Source organism: Macaca nemestrina, chromosome 1 (assembly GCF_043159975.1).
Source record: "Macaca nemestrina isolate mMacNem1 chromosome 1, mMacNem.hap1, whole genome shotgun sequence".
Lineage (NCBI taxonomy): Eukaryota > Metazoa > Chordata > Mammalia > Primates > Cercopithecidae > Macaca > Macaca nemestrina.
Window position 1 is genome coordinate 160867322 of NC_092125.1, and position 13671 is coordinate 160880992.

At 35.3% G+C, this 13671-nt stretch overlaps 2 long non-coding RNA genes and 1 other non-coding gene across 3 annotated transcripts in view; 2 read left to right on the top strand and 1 right to left on the bottom strand.

Annotated features, from left to right (window-relative positions):
* Nucleotides 1-13671, top strand: part of LOC139361906 (uncharacterized) — a 70375-nt gene that overhangs the window by 45923 nt on the left and 10781 nt on the right. The window lies entirely within an intron of this gene.
* The window catches only part of LOC105498379 (uncharacterized), a 203428-nt gene that overhangs the window by 35053 nt on the left and 154704 nt on the right, over nucleotides 1-13671 (bottom strand). The gene's annotated exons all lie outside the window — the stretch shown is intronic.
* On the top strand, nucleotides 2246-2352 carry LOC112429597 (U6 spliceosomal RNA). Its single transcript, XR_003021856.1, has one exon. It is a non-coding gene; the product is annotated as a U6 spliceosomal RNA (small nuclear RNA).

Here is a 13671-nt window from a genome sequence, read left to right on the forward strand (position 1 = left end):
AATTAACAAGATTATTCTAAAATGTATGTTTAAACCCTTTAAATTCCTTTTATTTTATATACGTTTTTAAATAATTTAATATATTTCTTTTATACAAAAATCATAAAAACAATTTAAAAACGAGATTTTAGAAGCAATAAAAGTCTTCGCTTACAAAAAGATACAAGATAATGAAACTGTAGCCACAGAGTGGTTTAAAATATTTGCAAAGCATATATCTAACAATATATTACATCAGTATAAAGAAAGAATACTTACAATTTAACAACAAGAAAAAATGGCTCAATAAATAATGGTCAAATATTTAAAGAAACACTTCCCAAAAGAAGATATATGAATGACTAACACACATAAAAAGATGGTCTACATCATCAGTCATTAGGAAAATGCCAACTATAACCACAAGGAGATTCTATTATACGTTCCCTAAAATAACTAAAAGCGAAGAAAGCTGACAATACCATGAAGATGTAGAGAAACTAGAATCTTCATATATTGGCTGACGGGAATGCAAAATGGTACAGTCACTTTAAAAGCAATTTATAACTTCTTAAAAAGGTACACCACTGACCAAGCACCTCCCATTTTAGTTATCCACTGAGAAAAATTAAAACAGATGTCAAACACATATGTGTATTTTAATATCTTAAAAGTATTGTCTACTATAGCTATAAACTTGTAAACCATTCAAATATCCTTCATCTGATTAATGAGTAAAGAAAATGTAGTATACCTATACATTGGAATGTTATTCAGCAATAATAAGAAATCAACTACTGATACAAATAGCATCCACCATGAGAGAATCTCAAAAATAGTACGTTAAGTGAATTAAGCCATACACAAGAGTACATACTGTATGATTATATGAAATCCTAGAAAAAGGGGAAACAGTAAAAGAAAGTTAGCAGTTAACAGGATTTGGGGGATTGGGGCACAGATGTAATGCAAAGGAGCATGAGAAATTTCTTTGAGGTGATGGAGGTGTAGTAAAACTTGATTGTGATGGTTCTCATATCATTCTATTCATTTATCAAAAATAAGTAAATCCTGCACTTAAAACATGTGAATTCTATTTATAGAAATTTTATACATAAAGATATAACAAAATCAGAAAAAAAAATCATGGATGAACTATTTATTCCCTCAAATGTCTAATGTTTGACCATTTAAACATGGTGCTAGCTCGAGGTTTTTCTCAGATGCCTCTTATTAGAGATGCCCGTTTTGTCTATTTTGCTGAGTATTTCTATTCTATGTATTGAAATGTGTTAAATGATTATTTTGCATTAATTGAAAAGTTTACAAGAAAAGTCGGTTTTGTTTCTATTTTTAAGGTGATGAATTGCATTCATGATTTGAGTAGGAATCAACCCACAGAATCATGACGTATACTTATTTATTTTTTGCTGGTTACAACTTGTTAATATTTTGTGATAGGATTTATACATCTTTTCACCTTTGGGCTATTAGTCTGTAATTTGAAACATCTTTTGGCATCATGATTATCTCGGCTTTTTTAAAATCAGAAGAAAAGTGTTAGCTTCTCCATCATCTGAAAGTTTTTATTCAATTGATGTTCTTGCATCTTAAAATGCTTAATAGAATTCATTCATGAAATCAGCAGGATCTCTAGTCTTCTCTGTGAAAACATTTTAATAACATTTAATTCCTTTTTAATAGATTACACGTGTAGGGTTTTTTTTTGTCAGTTTCACTAATTTGTATTTTCCATAGAATCGCCTTTGTATAATTGTCAAACCTACTGGCATCGGGTTGGTTATATATCTTTATCATTTTTTATGTCTGTAGGAACTTTAGTGATATTCCATTTTTTATTCTAGTTATTGGTAGTTTGTGTTTTCTCTTTTTTGTCTTAATCTTGCTGATGATAAGATTGGTCAGCATTATTAATTTTTTTACATAATCAACTGTAGGCTTTGTTATTCTATTTTTTCTATTTTATTAATTTCTGATCTTATCCTCAATGTATGCATTCTTCTACTTAATTTGTATTTAATTTGCCCTTTTTTTCTTAGCTTCTCAAATGGAATTATAGGTTACTAATTTTCAACCTTTTTATTTTTAAATTATATAGATTTGAACTTATGAATTTCTTTTTAAACACTGCTTTAGATACATCACACAAATTTTGATGCTTTGTTTTACTATTTTTAGAAATGTTTTCTATTTTCCCTTGTGAATTCTTATTTGACCCAAGAGTTACTTAGAAGTATGTTGTTTACTGCTCACTTGGGCAGCAGATATACTAAAACTGCAACGATACAGAGATCATTAGCATGACCCCTGTGAAATGATGGCATGCACATTCATGAAGCATTTCAAATTTTTCACAATAAAATCATATAGGAGCTTAAGGATGAAAGAGCCAGTATAAAAAAAGAACCTAATAGATCTGACAGAGCTGAATAACACAATGCAAGAATTTCATAATGTAATCACAAGTATTAACAGTAGAATAGATCAAGCAAAGGAAATAATCTCAGAACATGAATAATGGCACTCTGAAATAAGACAGTCAGACAAAAATAAAGGAAACTAATCATCATGAATGAATAAAACCTCTGAAAAATATGGGATTATGTAAAGAGGCCAAATCTATGTGAATCATTGGCGTCACTGAAAGGGAGGGGAAGAAAGCAAACAACTTGGAGAACATATTTCAATGTTTTGTCTATGATATCAGATATCAATATAGGATATCCAGGGTATAGGAAACATTGTCCATGAAAATTTCTCAAACCTTGCTAGAGAAGCCAGCAGTCAAATTCAAGAAATACAGAGAAAACCTACAGGATTCTACACAAGAAGACTCTTTGTAAGACATGTAATCATCAGATATTCCAAAGTCAAAATGAAAGAAACAATGTGAAAGGCAGCTAGAGAGAAAGGGTAGGCCACCTACAAGGGGAAGTCCATCAGGCTAATAGTGGACCTCTCAGTGGAAACCCAAGAAGCCAGAAAAGATTGAGGACCTATATTCAACATTCTTAAAGAAAAAAATCTTCAACATATAATTTCATATCCAGCCAAACTAAGATTTCTAAGTGAAGGGGAAATAAAATTCTTTTCAGATCAGCAGATGTTGAGAGAGTTTGTTATGATCAGACCTGCCTTACAAGAGATCTTGAAAGAAGCAGTAAATATAGAAAGATCACTGCCAGCTAATATAAAAACACACTTAATTATAGATACCAGTGATACTATAATGCAACTGCGCAAACAGGCTAGCACAATGACTTAAAAGGCACAGAGTGGCAAGCTAGATGAAAAATCAAGAACTTTTGTTATGGTGTCTTCAAGGGACCCATCTCACATGTGATGACACCCAGAGGCTTAGAATAAAAGGATGGAGGAAAATCTACCAAGCAAATGGGAAATAGAAAAACGCAGGGGTTGAAATCCTAATGTCAGACAAAACAAAGGTTAAACCAACAAAGATCAAAAAAAGACAAAGAAGGGCATTACATAATGTTAAAAGGTTCAATTCGACAAGAAGACCTAACTATCCTAAATATGTATGTACCCAGCACAGTAACACCCAGATTCATAAAACAAGTTCTTAGATAACCTGCAAAGAGACATAGACTGTCACACAATAATAGTGCAAGACTCCAACACTCCACTGACAGTACTAGACAGATAATAGGTGCAGAAAATAAAGATATTTAGGAACTGAAGTCAACCTTGGAACAAATGGATCTGGCAGGCCTCTGCAGAACTTTCCACTGAAAACCAACAGACTATACATTCTTCTTATTGCTACATGGCACATGCTCTAAAATTGGTCAGATAATTGGACATAAAACAATCCTCAGCAAATGCAAAAACAAAACAAACAAAAAAAAAAACCTGAAACCCTACCAAACACACTCTCAAACCACAGTACGATTAAAAATAGAAGTCAATCAAAACTAATGAATTACATGGAAATTAAATAACATACTCCTGAATGACTTTTGGGTAAATAATGACATTAAAGAAGAAATCAAGAGGTTCTTTGAAAATAATGAGAACAAAGATACAGCATATTAGAATCTCTGTGACACAGAGCTAAGGTAGCATCAAGAGGAAAATTCATAGCATTAAATACCTGCTTCATAAACTTAGAAAGATCTCAAATTAACAACCTAACATCACAACTGAAAGAATTAGAGAAGAACAAATCAAATCCAAAGCTAACAGAAGACAAAAAATAACCCAAATCAGAGCTGAACTGAAGTAAATTAAGACACAAAAAAACCATTCAAAAGATAAACAAATATAGGAGTTGGGTTTCTTTTTGGAAAAAAAAATAATAAAATAGGCTGCTAAGCAGATTAATGAGGAAGAATAGAGAGAAAATCCAAATAAACACAATTACAAATGATGAAGGGGATGTTACCACTGACCTCCCAGAAGTACAACCAACCACCAAAAAAAAAAAAAAAAAAAAAAAAAAAAAAAAACCCAGGACCTGACGGCTTCACAGGCAAATCCTACCAGATGTACAAAGAAGAGCCACTACCATTCTTATGGACACTATTCCAAAAAATTGAGGAGAGATTCCTCCCCAGCATTATCCTGATACCAAAACCTGGCAGAGATATAGGAAGAAAAGAAAATTTCACACCAATATCCATGAAGAACATGGATTCAAAAAATCCTCAGCAAACTACTTGGTAAGTGAATCCAGCAGCACATAAAAAATTAAGCTACCACAATTAAGTAGGCTTCATCTCCAGGATGCAACGTTGATTTAAAATATGCAAATCAATAAATGTGATCCATCGCATAAACAAAACTAAAGACAAAAACCACACGATTCTCTCAATAAATGCAGAAAAGCCTTTTGATCAAATTTAACACTGCTTAATGTTAAAAACTCTTAATAAACTAGGTATTGAAGGAACATACCTCAAAATAATAAGAGCCATCTATCACAAACCCACAGCCAACATCATACTGAATAGGCAAAAGCTGAACGCATTCACCTTGAAAACAGGCATAAGACAAGGATGCCCTCTCTCACCACTTCTATTCAACACAGTATTGGAAGTCCTAGCCAGAGCAATCAGGCAATAAAAAAAATAAAGGCATCCAAACAGAAAGGGAAGAAGTCAAACTCTCTGTTTGCAGACATGATTCTGTATCTAGAAAACCCCATAGTCTTAACCTCAAAAGCTCCTTCAGCTGATAAAAGTCTTCAGCAAAGTTTCAGGATACAAAAATCAATGTATGAAAATCATTAGCATTTGTATACACCACCAACAGCCAAGCTGAGAGCCAAATTAGTAACACAATCCCATTACAATTGCCACAAAAAGAATAAAATAAGAATACAGATAACCAGGGACGTGAAAGATCTCTACAGTGAGAATTACACAACACTGCTCAAAGAAATTAGAAAAGACACAAGCAAATGGAAAAACATCCCATGCTCATGAATAGAATCAATATCATTAAAATGGCCATATTGACTAAAGCAATTTACAGATTCAATATGACTCTATTAAACTACCAATGATATTCTTCACAAAACTAAATAAAATAAAATAATAAAAAAATTAAATAAAATAATTTAAAATCCACCTGGAACCACAAAAGAGCCAGAATAGCCAAAGCAATCCTAATCAAAAAGTACAAACCTGGAGGCATCATGCTACCTGACTTCACACTATACTACAGAGATGCAGTAACCAATACAGCATAGTACTGGTACAAAAACAGACACCTAGGCCAATGGAACAGAATAGAGAGTGCAGAAATAGGGCCATGCATCTATGACCATCTGATCTTTGACATGGCTGAGAAAAACAAGCAATGGGGAGAAGACTCCCAATTCAATAAATATTGTTGGGATAATCGGCTAGCCATATGCTGAAGATTGAAGCTGGACCTGTTCCTTACACCATATACAAAAATCAAGTCACGATGGAGTAAAGACTCAAACGTAAAACCCAAAACTATAAAATCCTGAAAGACAACCAAGGTAATACCTTCCTGGGCATAGCAACAGGCAAAGAGTTTATGACAAAAAATACCAAAAGCAATCACAACAAAAGCAAAAAATTGACAAATGAGATCTAATTAAACTTCTAATTAGAGCTTTTGCACAGCAAAAGGAACTATCAACAGAATAAACAGACAACCTACAGAATGGGACAAAATTTTTGCAAATACCTAACAAAGGTCTAACATCCAACATCTAAAAGGAACCAAAACAAATTTACAAGAGAAAAAAAAAAAAAAAACATTAAAAAGTGAGCAAAGTACATGAACAGACACTTCTCAAAAGAAGACATACATGCAGCCAACAAGCATACGGAAAAAAAAAGCTCAATATCACTGATGATTAGAGAAATGCAAGTCAAAACCACAATGATATACCACCTCACATCAATCAGAATGGCTATTACTAAAAAAATTGAAAAAATAACAGATACCTGAAAGATTGTGGAGAAACGGGAACACTTTCACTCTCATTGTTGGTGAGAGTGTAAATTAGTTCAATCATTGTAGAAAGCAGTATGATTATTCCTTAAAGACCTAAAGGCAGAACTACCATTTGATCCAGCAATCCCATTACTGGGTATATACTCAGAAGAATATAAATAATTATACCATAAACACACACACACGGGAATGTTCACTGCAGCATCAGTAACAATAGCAAGACATGGAATCAACTTAAATCCCTATCAATGGCAGAGTGAATGAAGAAAATGTGGTACATGTTCACTATGAAATGCTATGCAGTTATAAAAAAAAAAGATCATGTCTTTTGTGGAAACATGGATGGAGGTGGAGGCTATTATTCTTAGCAAACTAATGCAGAAATTGAAAACTAAATACCACATGTTCTCTCTTATAAGTGGGTGCTAAAGGATGAGAACTCGTTAACACAAAGAAGGAAATAACAGACACTGGGATCTACTTGGGAGGAGGAAGCGGAGCAGAAAAAAATAACTATTCGATGCTAGGCTTAATACCTGGGGTGATCAAATAATCTCTGTACAACAAACCCCCATGACATGAGTTTACCTATATAACAAACCTTCACATGTACCCCCAAACCTAAATAAAATTTGTACAAAAAACAAAAAAGATGTACTTTTTTAAATTTCCAAATAATTGGGGATTTTCTAGATATCTTAATTACTTGATTTTTAATTAATTCCATGGTGCTCAAAACATATTCGATAACTACTTTTTTTTTTGTAATAGTTATTCCAAATAAGGTGAGGTGGTAACTCACTGTGGTTTTGATTTGCATTTCCACAATATAAGGGATGTTGAGTATTTTTCATGTACATGTTAGCCATTTGTATGTCTACTTTTGATAAATGTCTAATCGTATATTTTGCTCCTCTTTAAATCAAATATCTGTTGTTTGGCTATTGAGGTTTTAGAGTTCCTTACATGTTCTGAATATTAACTCATTGTCAGATTCAGTTTGTGCATATTTTCTTCCATTTTGTAGGTAGTCTCTTCACTGTTGATTGTTTTCTTTCTCTGCAGAAGCTTTTTAGTTTGATGTAATCTCATTCATCTATTTTTACTTTAATTGTCTGTGTTTTTGAGGTCTTATTCAAAAAATCTTTGCCCAAATCAATGTCATAAAGCATTCACCCTACATTTTCTTCTAATAGTTTTATTATTTTGGGTCTTACATTTAAGTCTTTAATCCATTGAAATGCTGATGAAGATGTGAAGAAAGGGGAAATCTTATATATTGCTGGCAGGAATGTAAATTAGTACAGTCATTATGGATAACAGTAGGGAAGTTCCTTTAAAAAGTAGAATAACATGGGACTACCATATGATCCAACAATACTACTACTGGGTATATATTAATGAAAATAAAATCAATATGCCAAAGAAATACCTGCACTCCCATGTTTACTGCAGTACTATTCACAACAGCTCAGACATGGAATCAACACCTAAGTGTTCATCAATGAATGACTGGATTTTTAAAATGTGGCACATATACACAATGGAATACAATTCAACCATAAAAAGAAATGAAAACCTGTCATTTGTGACAAAATGGATGAAACTATAGACAATGTTAAGTGAATTAAGCCAAGCACACAAGGACAAATACTGCATGATCTCACTTCTACTGGAAATTTTTTAAAAATTGATTTTTAGAAGTAGAGTAGAATAGTAATTGCCAGAGGTGGAGGAGGGGAGGGAGGAAGAAGTGTTAAAGGGACAGGTTAGTCAACAGGCATACAGTTATAGTAAGATAGGAGAAATAAGTTTGTGTTTTATTGCACAGCAGGATGACTACAGTTAACAATCATGTATTGTATATTTCCAAATGGCTGAAAGTGAGGATTTGGCATGTCCTCACCACAAAGAAAGGACATGTGTTTGAGGTGATAAATATGCTAACTTCCCTGATTTATTACAATAGGTATCAAAGCATCACACTGTACCCCATAAATATATACAATTATCATGTCAATTTAAAACAAAACTTTAAGCATTTATTTTGAAATATATTGAGACTCACTGAGTGTTATATATTGAGGTTAAACATAAACTGTCTCAGTTTTCATTTTATCTAAGACAATACATATAAAAAACGTACGTTCTTTTTTTTATTATTATACTTTAAGTTCTAGGGTACATGTGCATAACGTGCAGGTTTGTTACATATATATACTTGTGCCATGTTGGTGTGCTGCACCCATCAACTCATCAGCACCCATCAACTCATCATTTACATCAGGTATAACTCCCAATGCAATCCCTCCCCCCTCACCCCTTCCCCATAATAGGCCCCAGTGTGTGATGTTCCCCTTCCCGAGTCCAAGTGATCTCATTGTTCAGTTCCCACCTGTGAGTGAGAACACGCAGTGTTTGGTTTTCTGTTCTTGCAATAGTTTGCTGAGAATGATGGTTTCCAGCTGCATCTATGTCCCTACAAAAGACACAAACTCATCATTTTTTATGGCTGCATAGTATTCCATGGTGTATATGTGCCACATTTTCTTAATCCAATCTGTCACTGATGGACATTTGGGTTGATTCCAAGTCTTTGCTGTTGTGAATAGTGCTGCAATGAACATACGTGTGCATGTGTCTTTATAGCAGCATGATTTATAGTTCTTTGGGTATATACCCAGTAATGGGATGGCTGGGTCAAATGGTATTTCTAGTTCTAGATCCTTGAGGAATCGCCATACTGTTTTCCATAATGGTTGAACTAGTTTACAATCCCACCAACAGTGTAAAAGTGTTCCTATTTCTCCACATCCTCTCCAGCACCTGTTGTTTCCTGACTTTTTAATGATTGCCATTCTAACTGGTGTGAGATGGTATCTCATTGTGGTTTTGATTTGCATTTCTCTGATGGCCAGTGATGATGAGCATTTTTTCATGTGTCTGTTGGCTGTATGCATGTCTTCTTTTGAGAAATGTCTGTTCATATCCTTTGCCCACTTTTGGATGGGGTTGTTTGTTTTTTTCTTGTAAATTTGTTTAAGTTCTTTGTAGGTTCTGGATATTAGCCCTTTGTCAGATGAGTAGATTGCAAAAATTTTCTCCCATTCTGTAGGTTGCCTGTTCACTCTGATGGTAGTTTCTTTTGCTGTGCAGAAGCTCTTTAGTTTAATGAGATCCCATTTGTCAATTTTGGCTTTTGTTGCCGTTGCTTTTGGTGTTTTAGACATGAAGTCCTTGCCCATGCCTATGTCCTGAATGGTATTACCTAGGTTTTCTTCTAGGGTTTTTATGGTATTAGGTCTAACATTTAAGTCTCTAATCCATCTTGAATTAATTTTCATATAAGGAATAAGGAAAGGATCCAGTTTCAGCTTTCTACTTATGGCCAAAATGTACATTCTTTGTTGGTTTCTTTAATTGAAATATTCTTACTGGAACCTCATTAATGAAGGAGAGCTTCATGGGATACACAATTTTTGGCTGATTTTTAATTTTTTTTTTTTTTGCCTTTTAATAAGGAGGTTCTCTTGTCTTCTAATTTCTACTCTATCTGTTAAAAAATTCAGCCATCAATTCTTGTAGTTGTGCCATTGTACATAAGGATCCATACTTTCTTTTAATTTTTCTGACTTCTTTTTCTGTTATACATGGCTCTCTTCTCTCCAGGACTATGCCCTGCAACTCTCAGCTACCTCAGCATTCCCCAACTCCTCTATTCATTTGAGGGCTCCTACCTCCCTGACTGTTCAGGAAAAGGCCTTGCAGGAAAAAAAAGAAAAACAACTGAGGAAAATACTACGCACTTCCTTTCCTATGTTTTCTTTCTTTCACAATCCTGTGCTGCCTGTATCCAATGCCTGAAGTTCATTGCTTGTATATATATTATTTAGTTTTATAATTGTGAGTAAGGTAGGGTAACTCCAATACCAATTATTCTTTTGTGCATACAAAAATCACACTCTAATGGGGAAATATATAGTAAACACGATAATTACTTTTAAAACTTCTATGTTAGGTACTAAAGATTAAGAAGAAAATAAAGCAGAAGCATGGATAAGGAAGGTTGTATAGGTATGGTGGGGGAGCAAAGAACATGGTAAAAGAAGCAATTGATATTCTTGAAAAATCATGCAATGTAAGTTCCACTGTGAAAACGTTCTTAGAAGAAAGTTAAGAGAGTGAGCTTGGCCGGGCGCGGTGGCTCAAGCCTGTAATCCCAGCACTTTGGGAGGCCGAGACGGGCGGATCACGAGGTCAGGAGATCGAGACCATCCTGGCTAACACAGTGAAACCCCGTCTCTACTAAAAATACAAAAAAAAAAAAAAAAAAAAACTAGCCGGGCGTGGTGGCGGGTGCCTGTAGTCCCAGCTACTCAGGAGGCTGAGGCAGGAGAATGGCGGGAACCCGGGAGGCGGAGCTTGCAGTGAGCTGAGATCCGGCCACTGCACTCCAGCCCGGGCGACAGAGCGAGACTCCGTCTCAAAAAAAAAAAAAAAAAAAAAAGAGTGAGCCATGCAGATATTGGCAGGAAGGGCCTTCTAAGACAGAGTAGTAGCCAGTACAAAAGGTATGTGGCAGGAATACATATAGCATGTTGGTAGGAAAGTGAGGTGGCCAGTGAGACCAGACCTAAAAGAAAGAGAGAGTGTTAGGAAATGAATTTACAGGTATAAGTGAAGATCAGATTGGGTAACATTTCCATCACTTGCAAGAATCCGTTGCTTTCTTAGAGCATAATAGGAAGCCAGCAGAGGGCCTTGAGTACAGATATTTTACTATGTCTGGCTTTCATGTGACACAAAAAGTCCTTGAGAACCAGATTTAGGATTCTGAAACAAACTTGAATCCTGTGAATGTGGTGGAGTTGCAAAGCTTTTGTGTTTGGAGGAAACTTACCTGACTGGCTGTATACCACAAGGTTGTCTTGAGGTAATACGCCTCGCTGATCTCGGAGCAGTTTGGGCCTGCCTCTGGACATCTCTGGATCTCAATCAAGGAATATTCTGTGCAATCATTGGCCAGCTGCCGAAGCTAAATTGTGCCAGTTAACTTTTGCTTTAGTAAAATAACTTCTACATTCTCAGGTATGAGAACATTTTCCATAGGGGGGATTCTATGGTTATTTCGTTTTTTAATTTAAAGGACAGTGAGTGTGCTGGGATCTTGAGTGAAGAGTTTATTCACAAGTCACTCAATGAAAGTACATCAGTTTGAGGGGCCGGGCGCGGTGGCTCAAGCCTGTAATCCTAGCACTTTGGGAGGCCGAGACGGGCGAATCACGAGGTCAGAAGATCGAGACCATCCTGGCTAACACGGTGAAACCCCGTCTCTACTAAAAATACAAAAAAAAAAAAAAAAAAAAAAAAAAAAAAAAACTGGCCGGGCCAGGTGGCGGGCACCTGTAGTCCCATCTACTCCGGAGGCTGAGGCAGGAGAATGGCGTAAACCCGGGAGGCGGAGCTTGCAGTGAGCTGAGGATCCGGCCACTGCACTCCAGCCCGGGCTACAGAGCAAGACTCCGTCTCAAAAAAAAAAAAAAAAAATAGAAACTACATCAGTTTGATTGCTTGGATTATAAAGTACACCTGTATTCCAAGTGGCTTAAACAGTAAAGGGGAATCACTGGCTCATGTAACTTGAAGGTCCAACGGTTCAGTAATGTCATCAAGAACTCAATTTCTTTCAGATTCTCTGTTGTGCCATAAAAAAATCTGGCTTCACTCTACCTCTGGCTACCCTGTAAGTCCTAATGTGGCTGCCAGCAGTTGGGCAACATGGTACATTCCCATCCAACAGCACATAGGACATCAAATATATATCTGACTTTCCTACTAATTGAAACACTGAACAGGTCCCTGTGTTCAGGGGAGTGTCATGTTATGACTGGTCGAGACTTGAGCTACATGAAATATTGTGGAAAGAGGGATGGGATAGCCCTGATTGATTTAAACAACAGGGAGCCTACTCATTGTGACAGAAGTGAAACTAATATCACCCTAATCAAAGCAGATACAGATGGGAAAGAATAGAATGGGTGCTGAGAAGATGACAAAAATAAAGAAATAGAATTCACCAGTGCCAAGATGTCTTCATTCAGTCTATTCATATCTAGAAAGCAGACTCAATAGACTCCAGGTTTCATCCTCACAAGTGGAAGAGAGGTTGAAGATCACTAGCATTTGAGTCCCCCTTGGAATGAACGGGCTCTACCCCTGTTGTGGAGCTGTCAGTTATGATGGTATAGGATTGAGCTATATTAGTATAGAGTAGAGATAAAGTAAAACAGAATATTTTAGAGATGCTAAAAGTTCTGATTATGACCACAGAACAGAAAAACAGGTTTCAACAGGTGAATTTTCAAAGCAGTTTGGAAAAGAAGGAAACCTCCGTTAATCACTGGGTATCTCTGATTGCTTTTGAAGACCCCCCATTTTAAAAACATTAATATTCATCCAAGTATATGAGAGCACCATTGTTAAGTTGTAGCTTAGGATTTTTCTTTTGGAGATAGAAGTATATCTTGCAAGTCTGATTACAGTTGGCTGCAAAATTTGCTTAAGCACAAAGAGTATGAACATATCAATAATATTTTGTAACAATAAAAAGAAAAACAGCAATGGTAAATGCTCACATTTAATCGAGTATTACTGTGTAGTAGCAAGGAAATTTACATGTGTTTACATATTTGATCCCCATAATTCTATGAAGCAACTGAGATAGACAGAACTTAAACACCTTACTTTTTGTAGTAATTTTGTAGATTTTGTAGGATTGGCACAAAATATTGGAGGCTGAACACAGTTAATTAACACAGATCACATGTACTGGGGTTCTGGAAAAGATCCGTATATTGAGTTTATTTCACAGGAATCTAGGTGCCAAGCTATAATAGCATAATTATATACTGTCTTCAGAGATATCTTCCCAAATTTACAAATGAGTTGTACATTTACTGAAACCAAAAGAATGGGAAGAAAATGTAAAATAAGCTAGAATGGGGTGGGAGTAGAATAAGAAGCAAGTTCAGGAAGCTGAAAAAAGATATTAAAATAATCACCAAAAGAAGGATATAGGCTTGAATAAGATATAGAGCTGAGTACAAAGTCAGAAGAAGAGAAAGAACCATGGGAAAGAGCATAAAATGTTAGGTCAAACTTGCATGTGGATAGACATTCTTGAAGTACTAAAAAGAAAGGAAGGCTGACCTTTGT